We start from the raw sequence: 24,182 nt of genomic DNA, 5'->3' as shown, positions 1-24,182 counted from the left end.
AAAATATAATAGTTTTATTACACAAGTATAACATACATTTAAAAGAAATTGGGACTCTAGTATACATACTGCGGTATTGAAGAGCACAACACAGAAAAATGCTTAGTAAAGACGGAAATGGATAGACTGCAGACCTCACAGACTGCCTATCAAGAGTATGTAGATTATATTTACCACATTGGGTTCACAAAAACTGAAACACCCTAATATCCTCCAAAGCCCCTATATGTAAACATCTAATGAAGGTGGGGGGGGGGGGGGAGGCAGAGGGAGTAAACAGTGACAATCGTAGGCTGTAAAGCATGCAATCTTACCCATTATGTGTACTGAAGATGTTTGCAGATCTGTGTTGGCTCAACCACAGGGACCCCAACGCGCGTTTCGCCGTTAGCTGCTTCCTCAGGGGGTGTGTATTCACATCGTGACTATGCTGGTATTTATACTATCCCTACATGTATGTCCAGGTGTCCACAATCGCCGAGATGCATCTCGGCGCATTTCCGCTGGTGCGACGGGAAGCGAGACATGCCCCACTTCCGGTCTCACACGCTGTTGCACACATCCGGAATCCCGACGCGTAACGGGAGTTCCGGTCATGCGCAGTGCGTGAAAAGAGACCGGAGGGGGCCGTGCATCGCCGCCGCCAACAGCAGCAGACATGCGCACAACACCTAGGGGATGGCTGTCAATATTTAAGTAAGTGTCATCTATACCCCATATAGAATCCTCTATAACACGGCTGTCATACAAATAGCGAGTAATACCATGTATAGAAAAAGTACTAGAAAGATGATAAATACATCAGAAAGATAATAAATATAAAGTACTTTATATACAACTGTCATGAACATATCAGATATTGACAAATATAGAGAAGTACTAAAAAAGTGATAAATACAATATGAAAAATGATAGTAGTGAATGTCGAAAAGAAAGACACTAAATATATAGATGGATAAGTTAAAGTAAACAGAAAAAGGATTATAATTATTATACAAAGTGACAAACAACCCCCTCTTTTTATATAAAAGAAAAGGGGTTATTATATTAACATAAAAATTTGTGTTATATATGGACATTATAATATACCAATAATAGATAATAAGTGCTGTAAATGAAAAGTTATGGGGTTACAAACGAACCCAAATGTGTTATCACAGAAAAAAGGGGTTTATGAGGTCAATAAAGACCAATCGTGATGTGTTAATTCAAAAAATAAATATGTTAATAGTGAAAATACTTGTGTATCATTATATATCGTACAATGACAATATAAGTAATAGATATATAGTTCATGACAAAGAAATTCTAAAAACAAATGTCGCATTATGAAACAAAAATAAAAAAGGACAACTGAAAATGGTACTCCATACAGGTGAAGAGAATATATTACAATACATAATCATATAACAACACCATCCTAAGTTTAATCGGCAGATCTTTATTATCATATTCCATCCTTTTCAAAAATATTCGGATGGTCCAGATCATGCTTCCACCAGATTACAGTAGTCAGATGCGAGGACAAGATAGAGCGGTACCTAAAAATATATAACAATACAATAGAACACATAATTAGTAAAATAAACTAAACGGTAGGGACTATAGAAAGGGAATAAAACTTAATTTTTCATTGAGTCCATCAGGTCTCATTGATCCCAATAGGACGATCCAATTGCACTCTTTTTGTGCCAAAACCCTCTTCACATCTCCACCCCTGATGCCACAATGTATTTTCTCAATCCCCCGTACTGATAATGTTTTGGGATTACAGGCATGATGCATTTTGAAGTGTCTCGGCAGGGTCTTAAGTTGGGTCACATCTTCAATCTCACTCGCCCCCATAATGTCCCGCACATGCTCTCTAGTGCGAAATCTCAACTCCCTGGACGTAAGTCCTATATAGACTTTGGGGCATCCACATGTAGCATAGTATATTACATGAGTAGTGCTACATGAGATATACTCCCTGATCTCAAAAGTCCTTGTCCCGTCCACTGTAGAGAAATTGGTTGCACGACAAATATTGGCACAAGATTTACAGTCACCGCAAGGGAAACATCCCTTTCTGGGTCCCCGTGAACTGAATGGGCAAATTTGTCGCGGTATATAGTGACTCCTCACCAAAAAATCTTTGAGATTTCTTGCTCTTCTAGCTGTCATTAGAGGTCTCTCTGATAAATTTTGTGCCAATTGAGGTTCTGATCTTAAAATGGGCCAATGCTTCGCTAGAATGGTTCTCATCGCATCCCATTGCCCATTAAAAGTAGATATGAACCGTATATTCGAGTCACTCGTACGTCTTTGCTTAGATTTTAACAGATCACTCCGAGGGGTGGCCCTCGCTCTCCTATATCCTGATTTTATATTCCTATTGCTATATCCTCTTTCCTTGAATCTGTTTGTAAGATCTTTTGATTGCTGTTCAAACAAAGTCCCTGAAGAGCAAATCCGCTTCATCCTGAGAAACTGACCAACTGGGATGGCTTTAATTGTGGAGGGGGTGTGGGCCGATGAGGCATGTAGCAAAGCATTGACTGACGTGGCCTTCCGAAACACATCTGTATGTAAAAAGCCCAAGGTATCTGTAAAAATCTGTATATCCAGAAATTCAACTCGCTGGGAATGGTGTTTATAGGTCAATTTAATATTGAATGGATTTTCATTCAGGTGCTGCATGAAACTCATCAGCCCAGACTCCGAACCTTGCCAAATAAAGAAAATATCATCAATATATCGTGTCCAAAAAAGCACATGGTCAGCGGCGCAGGCACCGTCCCCATGAAAAACTTGTCTCTCCCAAAAACCGAGAAACATGTTCGCATAGGACGGAGCGCACGCCGCCCCCATGGCAGTACCCTGTTTCTGTAAATAAAAAGAATCTTTAAATACAAAAATGTTGTGGCTCAAAATAAATTGTAGTAATTCCATAATCAAATCACATAAATAGCCATCCCAGTTGCTGGTCCCCATGAAGAAGCGGACCGCCCCCAGGCCATCATGATGTTTAATGCTGGTGTATAGTGACTCTATATCGGCAGTCACAAGATACATATCTTGTTCGATCTGTATCCCATCGATCCTACCCAGGACATCCGTCGTGTCCTTTACATAAGAGGGTAAGTCTGTGACCAAGGGTTTTAAATAATAGTCGATAAATTTACATATTGGGTCACAGAGTCCATCAATACCAGAGACGATCGGACGTCCCGGGGGATCGATGGGATCCTTATGTATTTTAGGCAAAAAATAGAGAGTTGGGATTTTCGGAACGTGAGTCACCAGACCATCATATATCTTTTTAGGGATTATGCCCTTTTCATAAGCCTCGTTCAGGATCTTTAATAGTTCCCGTGAAAAAGGACCCAGCGGATTTGATGGTAATTTCGTATATGTCTGCCTATCCCGTAGCTGTTTGAATGCCTCTTTCTCATACTTGGTTATCGGCCAAATCACAACATTGCCCCCCTTGTCCGCAGCCTTAATGATTATATCATCAAATGCCTGTAATTCCCTTAGTGCATTTCTTTGATTGAATGTTAAATTGTCCTTAGTCCTATGCGTAGATAATTTTTTAAAATCATCTATGACTAGTTTGGTGAAAATTTCCACCTGAGGGCATAGGGACAAGGGGGGAAATCTGGTGGATTTGGGCATCACAGCTGTTGGGAACATACCTGGTAGATCAGTGGTTTGTTCAGGCAGTAACTCCTCCAGTGCTAGGAGAGTTTCCCTTTCCATCGGGCTATTCATTTCCAAAGATATATCTCCCCTACTGTGTAACTTTTTCAAAACCACTTTCCTCGCAAACAGATGTAAATCTTTTATAGCTGTAAAAAAATTGAAGGAATTTGTTGGTGAAAAACTTAGACCTTTACCCAAAACCTCAAATTGGGCATCAGAGAGGACATGTGAAGAGAGATTTGTTACCTCTAAATTGTATGACAGCCGTGTTATAGAGGATTCTATATAGGGTATAGATGACACTTACTTAAATATTGACAGCCATCCCCTAGGTGTTGTGTGCATGTCTGCTGCTGTTGGCGGCGGCGATGCACGGCCCCCTCCAGTCTCTTTTCACGCACTGTGCATGACCGGAACTCCCGTTACGCGTCGGGATTCCGGATGTGTGCAACAGCGTGTGAGACCGGAAGTGGGGCATGCCTCGCTTCCCGTCGCACCAGCGGACATGCGCCGAGATGCATCTCGGCGATTGTGGACACCTGGACATACATGTAGGGATAGTATAAATACCAGCATAGTCACGATGTGAATACACACCCCCTGAGGAAGCAGCTAACGGCGAAACGCGCGTTGGGGTCCCTGTGGTTGAGCCAACACAGATCTGCAAACATCTTCAGTACACATAATGGGTAAGATTGCATGCTTTACAGCCTACGATTGTCACTGTTTACTCCCTCTGCCTCCCCCCACCTTCATTAGATGTTTACATATAGGGGCTTTGGAGGATATTAGGGTGTTTTAGTTTTTGTGAACCCAATGTGGTTAATATAATCTACATACTCTTGATAGGCAGTCTGTGAGGTCTGCAGTCTATCCATTTCCGTCTTTACTAAGCATTTTTCTGTGTTGTGCTCTTCAATACCGCAGTGTGTATACTAGAGTCCCAATTTCTTTTAAATGTATGTTATACTTGTGTAATAAAACTATTATATTTTTGTATATATTCTGACTACGAGCTCTAATTCTTCGGTATGATTCTAAATGTTATGGAGCAGTCTTTATGCTAATTATGGGGGGAAGTCGGTTGTCCTTACTTTACCCAGCCTATAATTGTAGTTTGCTTGGAGCCTATATATTTACAATTGTTCAGGACTTCGCTGATGTTTTCTCTAAGGAGGCCTCCGAAGTGTTACCTCCTCATAGAGAATACGATTGCGCTATCGATTTGGTACCAGGAGCTAAGCTTCCTAAGGGTAGTATATTTAATCTTTCTTGTCCCGAACGTGAAGCCATGAGAGAGTATATCCAGGAATGCCTGGCCAAGGGTTACATTCGCCCCTCTACTTCTCCGGTAGGTGCTGGCTTCTTCTTCGTAGGGAAGAAGGATGGTGGTCTTAGGCCATGCATTGACTACCGTAACCTGAATAAGGTCACTGTAAGGAACCAGTATCCCCTTCCTTTGATTCCTGATCTCTTTAATCAGGTTCAGGGGGCCCAATGGTTCTCTAAGTTTGATCTACGGGGGGCGTATAACCTTATCCGCATCAAAGAGGGGGATGAGTGGAAGACTGTGTTTAACACGCCCGAAGGTCATTTCGAATACCTCGTCATGCCCTTTGGGTTGTGTAATGCTCCGGCGGTCTTCCAGAATTTCATAAATGAGATATTGAGAGATTACCTGGGGATATTTCTTGTAGTGTACCTTGATGACATACTGGTGTTTTCCAAGGACTGGTCCTCCCACATTGAGCATGTCAGGAAGGTGCTCCAGGTCCTTCGGGAAAACAAACTGTTTGCAAAAACCAAAAAATGTGTGTTTGGGGTACAGGAGATACAATTTTTGGGTCAAATCCTCACTCCTCATGAATTCCGCATGGACCCCGCCAAGGTTCAGGCTGTGGCGGAATGGGTCCAACCTGCCTCCCTGAGGGCGTTACAGTGTTTTTTGGGGTTCACTAATTATTACAGGAGATTTATTGCTAACTTCTTGGTCATCGCTAAGCCTCTTACGGACCTCACTCGCAAAGGTGCTGATCTCCTCCACTGGCCTCCTGAGGCTGTCCAGGCTTTTGAGGTCCTTAAGAAGTGCTTTATCTCGGCCCCGATGCTGGTTCAGCCCAACCAAATGGAGCCATTTATCGTGGAAGTTGACGCATCCGAGGTGGGAGTGGGGGCTGTCTTGTCCCAGGGTACCAGGTCCCTCACCCATCTCCGCCCCTGTGCCTACTTCTCCAGGAAGTTTTCGCCCACTGAGAGTAACTATGATATTGGCAACCGCGAACTCTTAGCCGTTAAATGGGCATTTGAAGAGTGGCACCACTTCCTGGAGGGGGCTAGGCACCAGGTAACGGTCCTTACCGACCACAAGAATCTGGTTTTCCTAGAATCTGCCCGGAGGCTAAACCCGAGACAAGCTCGATGGGCGCTATTTTTTTACCAGATTCAACTTTTTGGTTACCTATAGGGCTGGGTCTAAAAAATATTAAGGCCGATGCACTGTCGTGTGTCTTCATGGCCAGCCCTCATTCGGAGGAAGATCCTGCTTGTATTTTGCCTCCCGGTATAATCATTTCTTCTATTGATTCTGATTTAGTCTCTGAAATTGCGGCTGATCAAGGTTCAGCTCCCGGGAACCTTCCTGAGGACAAGCTGTTTGTTCCCCTGCAATACTGGCTAAGGGTACTTAGGGAAAATCATGACTCCGCACTATCTGGTCATCCAGGCATCCTGGGTACCAAACACCTCATTGCCAGAAACTATTGGTGGCCTGGGTTGCCTAAAGACGTTAAGGCCTACGTCGCCGCTTGTGAGGTTTGTGCTAGGTCCAAGACTCCCAGGTCCTGACCAGCGGGCTTACTACGTTCGTTGCCCATTCCCCAGAGACCTTGGACACATATCTCCATGGATTTTATCACCGATTTGCCTCCATCCCAAGGCAAGTCGGTGGTGTGGGTGGTAGTAGACCGCTTCAGTAAGATGTGCCACTTTGTGCCCCTCAAGAAACTACCCAACGCCAAGACGTTAGCTACCTTGTTTGTCAAACACATCCTGCGTCTCCATGGGGTCCCTGTCAATATTGTTTCGGACAGAGGGGTACAATTTGTTTCTTTGTTTTGGAGAGCCTTCTGTAAGAAGTTGGAGATTGATCTGTCCTTCTCCTCTGCCTTCCATCCTGAAACCAATGGCCAAACTGAGAGGACTAATCAATCTCTAGAACAATATTTAAGGTGTTTTATCTCTGACTGTCAATATGATTGGGTCTCATTCATTCCCCTCACTGAATTTTCCCTTAATAACCGGGTCAGTAACTCGTCAGGGGTCTCCCCCTTTTTCTGTAATTTTGGGTTTAATCCACGGTTCTCCTCCGTTTCACCTGGTAGTTCCAACAATCCCGAGGTAGAGGTCGTTCATCGGGAACTGTGCACAGTCTGGGCCCAGGTTCAGAAGAACCTAGAGGCGTCCCAGAGCGTACAAAAAACTCAGGCTAATAGAAAACGTTCTGCTAACCCCTTGTTTATGGTCGGGGATCTGGTGTGGTTATCGTCTAGGAACTTGCGTCTTAAGGTCCCGTCCAAGAAGTTTGCTCCCCTGTTTATTGGGCCGTATAAGGTAATTGAAGTCCTCAATCCTGTCTCCTTCCGGCTTGAGTTACCCCCATCTTTTCATATACACGACGTGTTTCATGCCTCCATCCTTAAACGCTGCTCCCCGTCCTTGGCTCCCTCGAGGAAACCTCCTGTTCCCGTTCTCACCCCTGAGGGGGTGGAATTCGAGGTGGCCAAGATTGTGGACAGCAAGATGGTCCAAGGCTCCCTCCAGTACCTGGTCCATTGGAGAGGATACGGGGCTGAGGAGAGGACTTGGGTACCCGCCCGGGATGTTCACGTTGGGGTATTGGTCAGGAAGTTCCACCTTCGTTTCCCCAGTAAACCAGGTCCACTTAGAAAGGGTTCGGTGGCCCCTCATAAAAGGGGGGGTACTGTAAAGGATCTGCCAGGCACAGCTTCGGGGTTAACTCCCATAGGTAATCAGTCTACACCTGAATCTACGTCTCTGAGAATGACTCCATCTTCCACCACTCAGGATGGCATGCTTAGGAGTGGGAGAGCCTATCACAGCCTGGCCAGACGGAGCTAGCTCCCGCCCTCGGTTTATTTAAGCCTGCACTTCCTGTTCCTCCTTGCTTGTGATTCTTTCCGTGTGGTTTCCTGGCCCAGCTACAGCTCCTAACTATTTGATCCTGCTCCATACTGACCCTGGCTTACTGACTACTCTCCTGCTCTGCATTTGGTACCTCGTGCTTTCCTGGTTTGACTTGGCTCGTTCACCACTCTGGTTGCTCACGGTGTTGCCGTGGGCAACTGCCCCTTTCCCTTTGCTTTGTATTCCCTTGTATGTTTGTCTCGTGCACTTACTGAGCGTAGGGACCGCCGCCCAGTTGTACCCCGTCGCCTAGGGCGGGTCGTTGCAAGTAGGCAGGGACAGAGTGGCGGGTAGATTAGGGCTCACTTGTTCGTTTCCCTACCCCCGTCGTTACAAATTCACTGTACGCAAGGTTTTTGCTTGGTTGGTGTAAGAAGTTTGAGTGCAGGTACCCCTATTTCCTTTAATTTACTACCTCGCGTCATGTCCGTGTTTTTTTCGGGTTGTTCTTCCCCTTTTGAGACGCCATTGTTTGGCGGAGCGGCTGCTTTGTCCGTCTATAGGGCTCTGAGGGTAGGTGAGCTGGTTTTGCCTTCTAAGTTGAGGGGTTTGGTGGTGGACGATGTGCAATTGGGGTCGGACTTTGTGCGGTTGTGTATCCGCCATTCTAATACGGATGAGTTGGGAAGAGGTTTGTGGATTTTGTTGAATGCAGTCCCTGGTCCTGTATGCCCGTTTCAGTTGGTAGTGGATTACGTGAATTACCGGGAGGTGGGACAGTAGTTCCTTGTTCACCCTGATTGTACGGCCCATACCAATTATCAGTGTCACAAAGAGTCTGTGGACCCACTGGGCCGTACCACCTTGGCGGTAAGGCAACTGGCCAACAGGGAGCAGGTTAAAGTCTATAGTTCTATAGGTACCTGTGGCAGCTCAGACAGCAACAGGGCAGGCTCGGCTGGGACTTAGGGAGCAGGTGGACATCAGGCGAGGTGAAGCAGGTCAGACGTGGATGTAGCGCAGCACGACTTTGGCACAGCTCCGTGCTAGACCAGGAAGGTATGGATTGCTAGGAACAGGAACTGGAAACAATTATAGGTACAAGGACTGGAACAGGAAACACACTAGGAGGCCATCACATAGACAAACTAGGGAACACAACAACGCTCAGGCATAGAACCAGGGAGCTGGACTCCTCTTATAGTCCAGGGTACTCACGGGTCAAAGTTCGTCCATGATGTCCGGTGCGCGCTCTGCCGCTTTAAGAGCGGGCACGAGCGTGTGCGCGCACCCTACGGGATCCGGCAGAGGTGAGTGGACGCGAGCGCTGGCGTCTCCTGAGGAGGAGGCTGGGGCCAGCGCTTGTCGACTCGTGGCTGCGGCTGTCAGGGGGAGGTTGGAGCTGACAGCCCGCAGCCACGGACATTATAGTATCCCCCCTCTTACGCCCCCTCTTCTTGGGACCAGAGCGAGAGAGAAACTTCTTCAGAAGAGTAGGGGCATTGAGGTTCTCCTCTGGCTCCCAGGACCTCTCTTCAGGACCAAACCCCTCAAATCCACCAAATAAAAAGTCTTTCCTCTCACTCTCTTGGTGTCCAAGATCTCCTTGACCTCAAAGATGTCTGAGGAGCCGCTGGAGGCAACCACAGGGCTGGGAGTCTTGGAATAGCGGTTCAGGATCACTGGTTTCAGGAGTGAGACATAGAAGGAGTTGGGAATCCTGAGGGTAGGAGGCAGCCGAAGCTTGATCTGCTGCAGAACCTCGAATGGTCCAAGGAACCTGGCAGCAAATTTACATGACGGCACCTTCAGTCGGATATTCCTGGACGACAGCCAGACCTTAGTGCCAGGAAGAAACCGAGGAGGCTCTCTTCTCCTTGTGTCAGCCTTCCGTTTCATGCGGTCCACTGCCATTAAGATGGAGGATCGAGTCTGCTGCCAGATCTTCAAAAAGTCTCTAAACGTGGAGTCAGCTGCAGGTACCTCGGAAGTATCAGGCACCGGGAGAAGAATTAGTGGGTGCTGGCTGTAGACAATGCAGAACGGTGTATTCCTAGTAGACTCGCTGGTGTGATTATTGCAGGAGAACTCTGCCCACGGGAGCAGATGCACCCAGTCATCATGCTACGGGATCCGGCAGAGGTGAGTGGACGCGAGCGCTGGCGTTTCCTGAGGAGGAGGCTGGGGCCAGCACTTGCCGACTCGTGGCTGCGGCTGTCAGGGGGAGGTTGGAGCTGACAGCCTGCAGCCACGGACATTACAATCAGTTTACTGCCATGATCAAAAAATGCCTCGGATTAGTTGGTGTCTTTCCTGGGGATTATGGAAGACATTCTGTCAGAATTGGCGCAACTAATTGTGCTGCACGGACTAAAACGGACTGCACAGCGGGCCGAATGTCTACTGGGGAGGAATATGTGGCCTAAGATGACCCCAAGTGCTGCCGGAAATGGTGGTTAGCAGTAGGAATGTCCATGTTCTGGTAGTGTTGGTCTTGCATGTCGGGGGCTATGACCTATGCTTTGTTTGGATGGCCCTGATGTAGTCAGATCTGTAGAGGTTCACCGGTTTTTAATTCTCGTGTGGTCGGAGAGCATCCTTAGGCTGGCATGGCAGGGTGCACGGGATGCAGGGGTGGTTGAACGGGCCAGGCCTGCGGTTAGAGGTAGGGGTGGCGTTGTTGTTCACCACAGAGAACTGGAGGGCGACAATAGTCGCTGGATGCGTTCTGATGGGATTCACTTCACTGAGATTGGGCTGGACAACATTTCTGGCCTTCAGGATGGTATCGAGCAGGCATTGCTCCTTTTTGGTGGGGGTCATAGTAGTACACGCACTCCTCATGGTGGAAATAATGTGGATGGTGGATGGAGGCACTGGGTGGTACATGCTGCTGGATCGCCACTTTAGGTCTTTTATACGTCGATGGCGGTTTAAAACAAAGAAATAACCATAGGAGGATGTCTGTAAGATTTGAAAATAAAGCTGTGGCCGACCCCTACCCACAAAAGTTATAATTGTTGTCTGACTCGTTGATATTATTGCCTCTTTACGTGTGCCCGAGCGAGTTGGAGGGTGAGTTAGAGGGTGCTATAATACTCCTTGTAGTTAGATAGATAGATAGATAGATAGATAGATAGATAGATAGATAGATAGATAGATAGATAGATAGATAGATAGATGATAGATAGATAGATAGATAGATAGATAGATAGATAGATAGATAGATAGATAGATATGAGATAGATGGATAGATGGATAGATATGAGATAGATAGATAGATAGATAGATAGATAGATAGATAGATAGATAGATAGATAGATAGATAGATAGATAGATAGATAGGTGTTATTATTCCTATTATTCTCAGTCACAAATGCCCCGTGCCACCTTTTCTGCTTGGCACAGGGGACGTGCGTCATATACCCATATCACCCACCCTATATAAAGCACGGGGGGCTCTTCTACATCGCACTGTACGTTTCCTGCAGCAGATACATTGACAATGTCGTCTGGACTAAATATTTACATTGCCAGCCCCCTGCCCATCCCGCAGCGATGCCCTGTATATACAAATTCCGTCAGGCGTGGAAGCAAACCAACACCCTGACATAACGCAGGGCTGCAGCGGTCGTTAGCCACGGCGGGGGCAGGATTCACGGGGGGCAGGTTTATGTCACTATCCCGTTTGATTATAAATACTCCGCTATTAATTTGCATCCAGGAATCTTATTACAAACAAAATATAAAACCCCGACCGATGGTTCAGCTTCATTTTTTTTCTAACTTTGCCAAGTTTTCTGTTGTGTCGCATCATTAATGAAGAATGTCATCTGTGATCTGTCTTCATAATACAGGCTGCCATAAAAAGGGCATTTAAAGGAGAACACATTAGATTCCCTCTTTCCTTGTCAGTGGTAACGCGTTTCATGGATTCTTGTATGGATCCTATTATAACATGAGCTTCACCCCATATGGAGAAGACAAGAAGTTGAAGACTTGGTTGTCCCAATCTGCCCATCCGTCAGCCAACAGAATCCATCCAATGTATACAGTCAATCTGCAGACTGATAAAGACTGTGGGGGGGGGGGGGGGATCTTCTACAATCATTGATCCTCTGGAGGATCAGATCTGTGTAACTTAGAATGACAGAAACGCGTTTCATGGCCTCTCTGCAGATTGATTGTCTTGGTTTGTGATTGGTTTATCCCTTACGATAATAAGGAACGCGTTTCGCTGCCTCTACTATCTCATGGACGATAAGAAAACTGATTGCTGTAATTTAGAACTTATTTTTCTGACACAGATCTCCAAATCTCCTGCATAGACATAGAGTTACATGGTAAAATTGTGTCTGCCTGCAGCCACCACTAGGGGGAGCTTAAGAGGCTACTGCATACAATTAAACAATGAGTTAAGCTCCTCAGCTCCCTCTAGTGGTGGCCTCAGGCAAACATAATTTTTTCATGTAACTATCTATGCAGAGGATTTGGAGCTCTGTATCAGAAAAAGAGTGCAACCATACATATAAAGATATATTAACCCTTTCCCGCAAAATGAAGTGCCAGGTACGTCATAATAGTGTGGGAGGTGATGTATGGCGCACGCTCACCCGCTGAGCGAGCTCCATACTCTGTGGCTGTCAGCAGTGTTTTACAGCTGACACCCGGGACTAACGGCCATGAACTAAAATCACGCTGTTCCTGGCTGTTTAACCCCTCAAATGCTGTGGTCAATTGCGACCGCAGCAACTGAGGCGTTGGAGCGAGATTGGGTGGTGACAATGGTTATCATGGCAGCCCAAGGGCCTAATAAAGGCCCCCAGGACTGCCTTCTCGCTGTCCCTGTTAAGTCCTGCCTGTGGCCTAGGGGGACTAATAAAACGTGTAAAAAAAAAAAGTGAAATAAAGTTTTTAGTAGTGTAAAAAAAATATTAGAAGTCCAAAAAAAATCCTTTTCCAATTTTTCCTCTAAGTAATGTCAAATATAAAAAAAAGTTAACAAAATTGGTATCGCTGCGTCCGTAAAAGTCAGAACTATTACAAGATATGGTTATTTAAGGCAGACAGTTAACGCCGTAAAAAAAAAAAATAATTAAAACGCCAAGATCTCTGTTTTTGGTCAACTTAGCTCTAAGGGGGGATTCACACGAGCGTGTATTCAGTCCGTGCGGGCCGCGTGGTTTTCACGCGGCACGCATGGACCAATACAAGTCTATGGGGCAGTACAGACAGTCCGTGCTTTTTGCGCAGCGTTTGTCTGCTGCGCAAAAGGCGCGACAGGTTCAATAACTCTGCGTATTTCGCGCATCACGCACCCATTGAAGTCAATGGGTGCGTGAAAATCACGCGCACCACACGGAAGCACTTCCGTGGGACGAGCGTGATTCGCGCAACAGCAGTGAAAAGGATGAATGAAAACAGAAAAGCACCACGTGCTTTTCTGTTTCCGAACATCCAAACGGAGTGTCTTTGCGATGAGCGAAGCCGGACAAGCGTACCGAACTTCACCGGGTTCGGCCAAACTCGTTTTGGCCGATCCCGGCAAAAAAATTATCGGTACGCGACGTCAGGAGATAGTCACTGTCCATGGTGCTGAAAGAGTTAAACTGTTTCAGCACCATGGACCGTGACTTCCGATCCCAAAATACATGAACCTGTAGGAAAAAAAACGAAGTTCTGACTTACCGCTAACTCCCGGCTTCTTCCTCCAGTCTGACCTCCCGGGATGACAATTAAGTCCAAGTGACAGCTCCAGCCAATCACAGGCCAAGCACAGGCTGCAGCGGTCACATGGACTGGCGCGTCATCCAGGGAGGTGGGGCCCGATGTCAAGAGAGGCGCGTCACCAAGGACGCGTCACCAAGGCAACGGCCGGGAAGTTCTCGGTAAGTACGAACTTTTTCTTTTTTTTCTACAGGTTTTGCGATATTGTGTTCGGCATTCACTGTCGAGGGTGCTGAAAGAGTTACTGCCGATCAGTTAGCTCTTTCAGCACCTTGGACAGTGACGGCCGTCGACTAGCCTCATCTCTATGATGGCGGCTGCGCGAAAATCACGCAGCCGCGCATCAGACACGGATGTCACACGCAGCTGTCAAATGTTTTTTGCGCGTGCAAAACGCAGCGTTGTTTGCGCGCGCAAAAACGCAACGCTCGTGTGAATCTGCCCTAAGTGATCAAAAAGTTGTATGTACCCAAAAAAATGGTACCGATAAAAACTACAGCTCGCCCCGCAGAAAAATGAGCCCTCACACCGCTCAATCCACGGAAAAGTAAGAAAGTTCTGGCTCTCTGGAATGTGGGGAAACAAAACTATTTTTTTTTTACCAAAAAGTTTTATTTTTTAAAGTAGTAAAATATAAAAAAACTATATCAATTTGGTATCACTGTAATCGTATCGATCTGCAGAATAAAGTTAAGTTGACGTTTTTATCACACGGTAAAAGCCATAAAAACGAAACCCCAAAAAATTATGGAGGAATCGCAGTTTTTTTTCAATTTCAGCCCGCAAATATATTTTTTCCAGTTTCCCAGTACATTATATGGTAGATGAAGTGCTACCAATATAAACTACAACTCCTCCCGCAAAAAATTTAGACCTCACACCGCTCTATTGACGGAAAAATAAAAGACTTATGGCTCTTGGAATGCGGAGAGTGAAAAACGAAAAAGCAAAAAATTTCTCAGTCCTGAAGGGGTTAAGAAAGTAACCAGAGCAGAACGTTGGAGCTCTTCAGGTCGGGTGGACATTCACAGTCCAGGCCTTGATCTAGTTTAGTGAAAAAGTTCATGAAAGGACAGTTTTTTGTGATTTTTTCTGTTTCTAAACATGAGCCTTTTATTTGGAAGGTGGTTCCTTTCTGGAAGTCAAAGCTGCCAAGTCCTGGGCACCGGTGTGGGCCAGAGGCTCACCACTAATGACCCCATTCCAGACCTAGTCTATCAATGAACCAACTCTTACCTTACATGACCTGGACAAGTGCGTTACATTCGAGTATGGAAACATAATGTACTGCTGATATTATATTCAAATAACTTGACAGGGAAGAATAAAGTGGAGGAGGGCATGGTGAAGGCAGGCATGGTGGAGGTGGGCATGGTGGAGTGGGGCATAGTGGTGGCTGGCATAGTGGAGCTGGCCATGGTGGAGAGGGGCATGGTGGAAAGGGGCATGGTGGTGGTGGGCATGGTGGAGGAGGGAATGGTGGACGCGGGCATGGTGGAGGCAGGAATGGTGGAGGGGGGCATGGTGGAGGCGGGCATGGTGGAGAGGGGCATGGTGGAGGCGGGCACGGTGGAGGCCGGCATGGTCGAGGGGGGCATGGTGGAGGGAAGACATGGTGGGGGTGGGCATGGCGGAGTGTATTTATTGACTTATAACACCCAGATAGTCGTAATAACCCCTCAGAACTTGTAACACTACTAATGCAAAATATTATTTATTGCCCTCGCTAAATATGATCTAAGCAGACGACCATGGCTGGAGTACCGGTATAGGAGGGGTGGCGGGGCAGCGGGTCATGCCCAAATTGTGTTGTTCATATGATACATTAGCAAGAAGTTTCCTGTCTGGTACCACACGGCATGCCAGCAATTTTGTTGGGGGTGCGGAATTAGGTTGGTAGCAGGCATCAATGTATGATTAAGCTAGTAGAGAGGTAGGCAAGGCCAGGGGCCCAGGTTAATGAGTCCAAAAAAGGGGCCGATACTTACCTGTGGACTACCACCTGCTGGTCACCAGTCACTGTATAGGTCATGCCATTGTAAAGACTTTTACTTTCACTGGCCCCAGTTAGTCTTCTGCTCCCACCAAAACAAATGGTACGGGCCTCAAGGGGTTTATAATGGACCCATCTCTGGGAAAGATGGCAAATGGTTAAAAACGTCAAGGAGAAGTTGAGGAAAGCCTGTATAGTCCAGGCTGTAGTATTTTTCCTAGACATGTCCACGAGGATCAACCGGGGTGGTGCTGAGTCTTTGGTATCTTTGATATTCACCCTTAACTCTCACTAGGTGCAATGGACTTGCAAAGTGTAATGAGCTACAGAGTATATCCAGGGTGGCTCTCAAGATATGTGGCAACCAGAAGGACCATAGTAGTGAGACAGTAGATGTCCCGAAACTGGTAAAACACCACAGCCATAGGAGAGAAACGTGGCCAGATTTGTAACCAAATGAACCAACTTCGGGACCCTATTAGGATAGAGTCTAGGTCATCGGCTCCACCAAATGTCAACATTGCGGAAGATGACCTCTCTCTACAGTTCATACCGAGCTAAATATAATCCCGTCAATTGTGTTTGCTTCCAAAAAGAGTTAATTCTTCTGCATAAATTCTTGTTTTACATATATTTTCCTTCTATACCAGGGGGTCCACATAAACCTACAACGTGCTAAACATCCTCGAAGTTCAACTCTTTAAAGCATTGAGGTCGTCTCCGCACCTTATAAATGAGGGCCCCATTAACTGGCTATGACATGGAAAGTGACTGTGATTGGGCCCGTCTACGGGGGTCACATTTATTGGGTCTTGCAGTTTAATTGGTTAGTAATTTTTTCAATAAACGTTCTTTCTTTCAGAACTTTGTACAGATTTGAGACTTTGCTAATTGGTTACACATGGTCTCGGATCTCCAAGATTTACAGTATTGAAGAAGACATTGAACTGGGAGAGCGTCCTAGCCCGTGGACGTTAACCTGCAAGGTATATTTTTCTTGGAAGATAAGAGAATTGCGAAATTACGTTTTTTTTCTTGTACTTTTACTGAGGCGATGGGTTAAAGTGAGGTCAACATGGAGTCATGTGTAAGAGAAGATTAGGATAAACTGTGATTTACATCTCAATGTTTTGTAGACATTTCTGATCGGAGACACGTTCAAATGACCCCATTTATGGGTGTGGGTGATGGATGAGGCTCTAGTCCCAGGGGAATGTACACAGTGAATGTCGTAAATACCTCGGCACCTCAATTATCCACCTGGAGCAAACGAATATAGATGACCGAAATCTAGAGCTTTAGGGGGCCCTTCTGTCTTTTCAGGGCAGTGGTCTACCCTTGTATTGACGCAATATAGATATCAAGGTGTCAAAACATCGGTGGGATCTCTGATCTAGGACCTACATCTGTTCATGGAATAAAGGTACCTTGGCAGAGTTGGACAGGGGTTTCTTAGGCCCACCAGAGGAAAAAATTCTGAGGGCCACCCTTTATCTATACAGAAGGGCAGCTCCAAATGGGGTTGCCGTCTGCTGGAGCTTTGGAGACCATTAATGTCTCATAACTTGGGCCCATTGAAGAATCCTCGCCTACTATGGTGTGTCGGTCTGACCCCGTACCTTGACATTTTGTAATGTGCCTCAACCCTTTCGAGGCTCGTCCGAGGTTTTCATAAAGAAATGTGATGGAGATTCAGAGTTACGAGCTCAAAGCTTTGCCAGCTCATGACAAATGACATTGATGAAGGTCTCGGAGATGGAACCTACACAATGTCCTGAACGAAGGAGTCAGATAAAGGACCATCGTTTTAAGGCTCTGATTAGTCTTCAACTTGGACATTTCCATCTACGTGGATCTAGATAATTGAGTCCCGGTGCTTGGCTACGCCGACCTCTGGTTTCAGTGGTGGAACAGAGCTGATGGGGGTCCAGACATCATGGCTCTAGTGTACGAAATTCGGCTTTCAGGTCTAGACGTTAGTGTGACTCCAAGCAGCAGCTGAGCTGAGATTAGGGTTGTCACGATACCAGAATTTGCACTTCGCTACCGATACTTCGTGTAGTATTGCGATTCTCGATACCAAAACTTTGCCAGCAAACCCCCCCCCCCCCCCAAAATATAAAGTCCTTCTATTTTCTGATGTGAGGTGCCAGGTGTAATGATGTTTGAACCTCCATGTGCCTCACATTAATAGTAGTTAACCCCATCATGTACCTCACAGTCATAATGGACAACATTGGGTTAATGTGTGAGGTACATGATGGGGTTAATTACTATTAACGTGAGGCACATGGAGGTACAAAATTCATAACACCTCGTGCCTCACATTAATAAGGGAGCCCATCAATTCCCACACATAATGGCAACATTGGGGTTAAACCCCCTTAAGGACACGGCCAATTTTGCCCTTGAGGACAAAACAATTGTTTTGCCCCCGGCATCCCGACGCTCGTAACGGGACGAGTTGTACTTTATGTAGGTGACATTTTTTTGGGTACATTTTCATGATCGTTTAATTTATATAAATGTTTATTTTGATAAAATAAAGACAAAATGCATTTTTTTGTAGCATACGCCGTTCTTCACCGTCGTGACGATACCAAATATGTGTATATTGTTTTATGGATTGGGAGTTTTTTTTAATATGACTTTTTTTATTTTTTATTAATTTAACTTTTTTTTTATTCCATGGGGCGATTTTTCATTCAGATTTGTATTTTTTAACTGTAATGTACTGGCATATATCTATATACTAATAGTACACAGGCAATTGTTAGGACAGACCTCAGTATATCCCGACAACAGGAAATATGGTCAGACAGCCCTGGGGTCCTTCAATGAACCCTGGGCTGTCTGACCATATATGGTATGTCCTTCCATCGCATCACAGGGATTCCCTGTGGCACGATCAAAGAGGGGTCCTCCTTCTCATTTGCCCTTTGAATGTTACGATCAGCTTTGAAGGGATTCCTCTTATCCCTGCCGTTAAAGCAGGGCTGCAGCTGTGTATTACAGCCATTGCCTCGCTCCTGGCATGATCAACATGGCATCAATGCTCGTCATGATGCGCCAGCGTCCAGCCGCTCATGACAAGCATAGACGTCAAGCGTCGTCCACCGGTAATGGCGGTCACGGAGGGAGGAGCATTCCTCCCTCCTCCTGTGATACGGACGGCGCCGCACTGAAGACAGAGGACATTGCGGGCGAGCAGCGTGCGTACCATGTTCTCTGCCGTACAAGTGACTAAATTCATGTATTTCAAGACTAAGCTGTGCGGCCATTTTGGACAATATGTGAGTGGCACGGCTCAATTAGATAGGGCCAAAAATGTCACCCTGGTAGGGGCAGCAAAATGAAAACCTCAATCCAAAATGTAATTTGTGTGTGGGCAGCGGTCGTCTTCACGATCGTTTCGAGAAGGTGAATCCGAGAAACGGTCACTAGAGGGCAGTGGAGACCTCTCTACGGAACGACGGCCGCTGAATCCAGTCACCGTCCCGAAATATTTTTCTAAATGTCAAAGCCGCGCGTGCCATAAAAAAACGTTTCAGGGAAAATAAATACGGTTGGACAGAGACATTGTCCAGGTCCTTTATAAGGTGTAATCTTTCCAAGGAAAATCATTCCAGAGGCGAACACTGAAGAAACGGCCCATTACCCGCTGGCCGAGGAAGAAAGGAGACGAAATGTGCAAAAAAAAGGGGAGAAGTGAAAACGTTTTTCACACAAATTAATTACAAAACTCATTAATTACAGTCAATGGTTTGGTCCGGGTCCCGCGGGACATTGGAAGAAACGAGCCCACAACGTTATGCAAGTCATGGGATTCTGCCACCATTCAAAGGGACCTGTCCCCGACAAAGACCCTGCTGAACAGACCCCCCAAAATGCCAGTCAATACACCAACACAAACAGATACACACTATATCCCCTCATACATACAGTATAGCTATATACACATGGACATCTGGGGGGGAGGGGGGTGCCGCTGCATATAATAACATCTAAGCACCGCTCCTCAATACATTCTTCCCATTTACAGCAACAGCTAACGTAGCTCCATAGCTGTGCCAGTCACAGTACCCCCATAACATAGTCAGCCAGAGTGACCAATAATATAGTGAGCTAGAGTGCCCCATAACACTGCCAGAGGGCCCCCTAACACTGCCACCCAGAGTGCCCTATAACACTGCCACCCAGAGTGCCCTATAACACTGCCACCCAGAGTGCCCTATAAGTGTGACCCAGAGTGCCCCCTAACGCTGCCACCCAGAGTGCCCCCAAACACTGACACCCAGAGTGCCTTATAAGCGTGACCCAGAGTGCCCCCTAACACTGCCACCGAGAGTGCCCTATAAGTGTGACCCAGAGTGCCCCCTAACGCTGCCACCCAGAGTGCCCCCAAACACTGACACCCAGAGTGCCTTATAAGTGTGACCCAGAGTGCCCCCTAACACTGCCACCGAGAGTGCCCTATAACACTGCCACCCAGAGTGCCCTATAAGTGTGAGCCAGAGTGCCCCCTAACACTGCCATCAAGAGTGCCCTATAACACTGCCACCCAGAGTGCCCTATAAGTGTGAGCCAGAGTGCCCCCTAACACTGCCACCCAGAGTGCCCTATAACTCTGCCACCCAGAGTGCCCTATAACAGTGTGAGCCAGAGTGCCCTATAACAGTGTGAGCCAGAGTGCCCTATAACAGTGTGAGCCAGAGTGCCCTATAACAGTGCCAACAAGTGAGCCCCATAACATAATGAGCCAGAGTGTCCTCATTACACTGCCATACAGAGTGCCCAGGAACTGAGTGACCCACAGTGCCCCATAATATGGCCAGCCAGAGTGCCCCATAATATGGCCAGCCAGAGTGCCCCATAATATGGCCAGCCAGAGTGCCCCATAATATGACCAGCCAGAGTGCCCCATAATATGACCAGCCAGAGTGCCCCATAATATGATAAGCCAGAGTGCCCCATAACTGAGCCAGCCAAAGAGCCCTCATAACTGAGCCAGCCAGAGTGCCCCATTACAGTGTGTGAGCCAGAGTGCCCTGCAACACTGCCACCCAGAGTGAAATAACAAAGTGAACCAGAGTTCCCCCATAACAAAGTGAGCCAGGTTTCCCCATAACCAAGCAAGCCAGAATGCCCCCCATAAGTGTCATACAGCAAGTTCCCATAAGAGAGCAGCCAGAGTGTCCCATAACAATGGCAGCCACAGTATCCTCATAAGAGTGTCACGGTGCTCCCAATAATTTTGCCAGCCAGAGTGCCCCATGAATCTCTGCTCTATATACAGTATGTTAAGACAGTAATTATATCTTAATATAACATCATTCATAGAACGTAGCTCCAAACCAGGCCCCCATATTAATGCTGATTCACTAAAGCAGAGGAGGGACCCTCCTAACTCCCTGGGGCCCTATACCCCCCCCCCAGTCTTATCCTGTTCTCCCCCTCCTCCCCTATTACATAGAACGAGGGACCCTCCTAACTCCCCGGAGCCCTATATCCCCCCGATACCACCCCAGTCTTATCCTGTTCTCCTCCTTCTCCCCTATTACATAGAACGAGGGACCCTCCTAGCTCCCCGGGGCCCTACTGTATATCCCCCCCGATACCACCCCAGTCTTATCCTGTTCTCCTCCTTCTCCCTTATTACATAGAACGAGGGACCCTCCTAGCTCCCCGGGGCCCTACTGTATATCCCCCCCGATACCACCCCAGTCTTATCCTGTTCTCCTCCTTCTCCCCTATTACATAGAACGAGGGACCCTCCTACCTCCCTGGGGCCCTACTGTATATCCCCCCCGATACCACCCCAGTCTTATCCTGTTCTCCTCCTTCTCCCTTATTACATAGAACGAGGGACCCTCCTAGCTCCCCGGGGCCCTACTGTATATCCCCCCCGATACCACCCCAGTCTTATCCTGTTCTCCTCCTTCTCCCCTATTACATAGCACATTGCCGTGTCTTGGAACGCAGGGCACATTATATGGAGGTTAAGACTCTGAGGGTGAATCGCGCCACATTCTACATTTCTTTCCATTTCTGAGCAAAGACCCAAACCACAATTAGTGTTTTCAGAGACATTTAATTCAATTTTGGGAAATTTCAGTAAATAATCAGGTGAAAATAATTGGTGAAAGCCTTAGAGCTGCCGGGCCACCAAATAAGGAGATGACGCGCGAGCAGCGATAATCAGGATTTTTCCAGGACGACAGATGAGCGCGCGCTAAAGAGTCAAACCGTAAACACGTCCCGAGCCAAGTGAAAGTGACACCGTGAGGCCGTATTAGATTTCCCATACACAAGCTTGAGCGCCACTTAAAGGTTAACTCCATGTGAAGATTATTTTTACTGATTAATATTGAGAATTTACTCTAAAATGTAAAAAAAAATTAAAAAAAATTACCTGAAGTCGTTTTTTTTAACATTTGTCTAAAAGAGAAGTAAGAGATGCTGGGTGACTACCAATAATAGCAGCCATGACCGTGCCCATAGATACTGGTGGTCACCACGAGTTATGACCCTCAATTCTAACCATAGCAGGGCCCAATCAGTCAAGAACAATAGCTTGAACGCCAAGGGTTAACAGTTAGGACACTGTTTTTGTCACAGATAATGAAAAAAAAATTTTTTGCAATTATTTTTTAACATTTTTCATTATTAGGGTTATGGATATATTATTTTAACATTTTTAAAATAAAATTATTCTCATATATAAATAAATTTATCAAAATGATTGTCAATTATCCGGAGCAACAACTAATCTTGATACAGATCTGACTTTTGAAACTTGCGCTGTAATTATCAACTTCATGTAGAGTTAGGCCGGGTTCACACACCCTATTTACGGACGTAATTCGGGCGTTTTAACCTCGAATTACGTCCGAAAATATGGCACCAAAGCGTCGGCAAACATCTGCCCATTCATTTGAATGGGTCTTACGATGTTCTGTGCCGACGGTCATTTTTTTACGCGCCGCTGTCAAAAGACGGCTCGTAAAAAAGACGCCCGCGTCAAAGAAGTGCCTGTCACTTCTTGAGACGTAATTGGAGCCGTTTTCCATTGACACCATAGAAAAACAGCTCCAATTACCTCCGTAATGGACGCAGCGAAAAGCGCCTTTACGGCTGAAATGCCGGAGCTGTTTTCTCCTGAAAACAGCCCCGTAATTTCAGCCATAACGGAGGCTGCCGTGTGAACAAACCCTAACCCCACAAAAAAATGGAAATAACAATATAAAGAAATCTGTCTATACTGGTTGAAAAATAGGAAAAAAAATAAAAAAAAACTGTGTATACTGGTCGAAAAATACAAAAAAAATAAATAAAAACTCTGTGTATACTGGTCGAAAAATAGGAAAAAAAATATATAAAATAAATCTGTGTATACTGGTTGAAAAATAGGGAAAATAAATAAATCTTTGTAAAAAAAATCGAAAAAATCTGTGTTTACTGGTCGAAAAATAGGAAAAAAATATAAATAAAATCTGTGTATACTGGTCGAAAAATAGGAAAAAATAAATAAATAAAAAAATCGGTGTATACTGGTCGAAAAATACAAAAAAATTAAATAAAAAATCTGTGTATACTGGTCGAAAAAAAATCTAAAAAATCTGTGTATACTGGTCGAAAAATAGGAAAAAAAAAATTATATTTATACTGGTCGCAAAATAGAAAATAATGAAAAAAAATAAATCTGTGTATACTGGTCGAAAAATACAAAGTAAAAAAATACATTAATAAATCTGTGTGTAGACACAAATGTGACCAAAAATTGTCCGGACAATCGCCCGATCCTGCTGCACATTAAAAATAAATACAAGCTCTTTTTTGGTAGCAAAATTTTTTTATAAACTGAATAAAAAAAAATGATTACAAGAATATTCGATGATAAGTGATCCGGCGCATTATCTGACCCTGATGAATATATATATATGTATAAACGAGCTGAACCTTGAGGTGAGCGCGCGGCCTCCCGTGGTTTATATCACTCAGGTCTACAATAACAGGGATTTAAAATTAATAACCGTGCGGGTCGTAAATCCCCTTATCCCCGGTCCCTCATCTTGATGGCAGCGATATCGTAATCTTTTTGTAAACTTTCTCCGTGTTCTCCGATTAATCCCGTTCTATTCCCAACATTTGCTTCGTGTTTGGAATTGATTAAAAATAACCCCACTGTTTGTGATGACGCCGCTCGATAAAAACCGGATCAGGCGACTCCATTGTTATTAAGAGTCCTATAAATTGTTTGGATACAATGTAACAGCAAAGGGTTAGAGGTCAAGACCTGACAGCAGACAGGGCGGTGGAGGAATGCGGGCAGTGGGGCTGCCACCTTTCTTGGTTTCCACCTGGAAATGGCCTTTAATAGTCGCTGTCCTGCCAAAGTTCCAGTTAGGGGCTGTAAAAATTGTGTGCCAGCCTGTTTCCTACCCCCATCAGCAGAGGCGAGAGAGACCATGTAGTCCAGTCCCTGCCATGCAAAGTGCGACCCTCCACCGTTCGGCAATTGTTGGTCTACAGGGCTAGGGTGGCTTTTTGGGGCTTCTCCAACCATCACCTTAGGTTGCCCCTCATGAGGGTATTGCAGGCGCATTAAGATCACACCCTTGAGTTACCTTAGAGT

General features: G+C 45.8%; 1 long non-coding RNA gene across 1 annotated transcript in view; it reads right to left on the bottom strand.

Annotated features, from left to right (window-relative positions):
- Window positions 1-1,365: 1,365 nt before the first annotated feature.
- LOC142666069 (uncharacterized) overlaps window positions 1,366-24,182 on the bottom strand; it is a 111,344-nt gene continuing 88,527 nt past the window's right edge. Inside the window, exons 3-4 of the long non-coding RNA XR_012851629.1 lie at window positions 3,678-3,830; window positions 1,366-1,541 (exon numbers count right to left, since the gene is read on the bottom strand). This is a non-coding gene — a long non-coding RNA (uncharacterized LOC142666069). The remainder of the gene's footprint in view (window positions 1,542-3,677; window positions 3,831-24,182) is intronic.

The sequence above is a fragment of the Rhinoderma darwinii genome, chromosome 13 (genome assembly GCF_050947455.1).
Source record: "Rhinoderma darwinii isolate aRhiDar2 chromosome 13, aRhiDar2.hap1, whole genome shotgun sequence".
Classification (NCBI taxonomy): Eukaryota; Metazoa; Chordata; class Amphibia; order Anura; family Rhinodermatidae; genus Rhinoderma; species Rhinoderma darwinii.
This window is presented reverse-complemented; position numbering and strand designations above follow the sequence as displayed.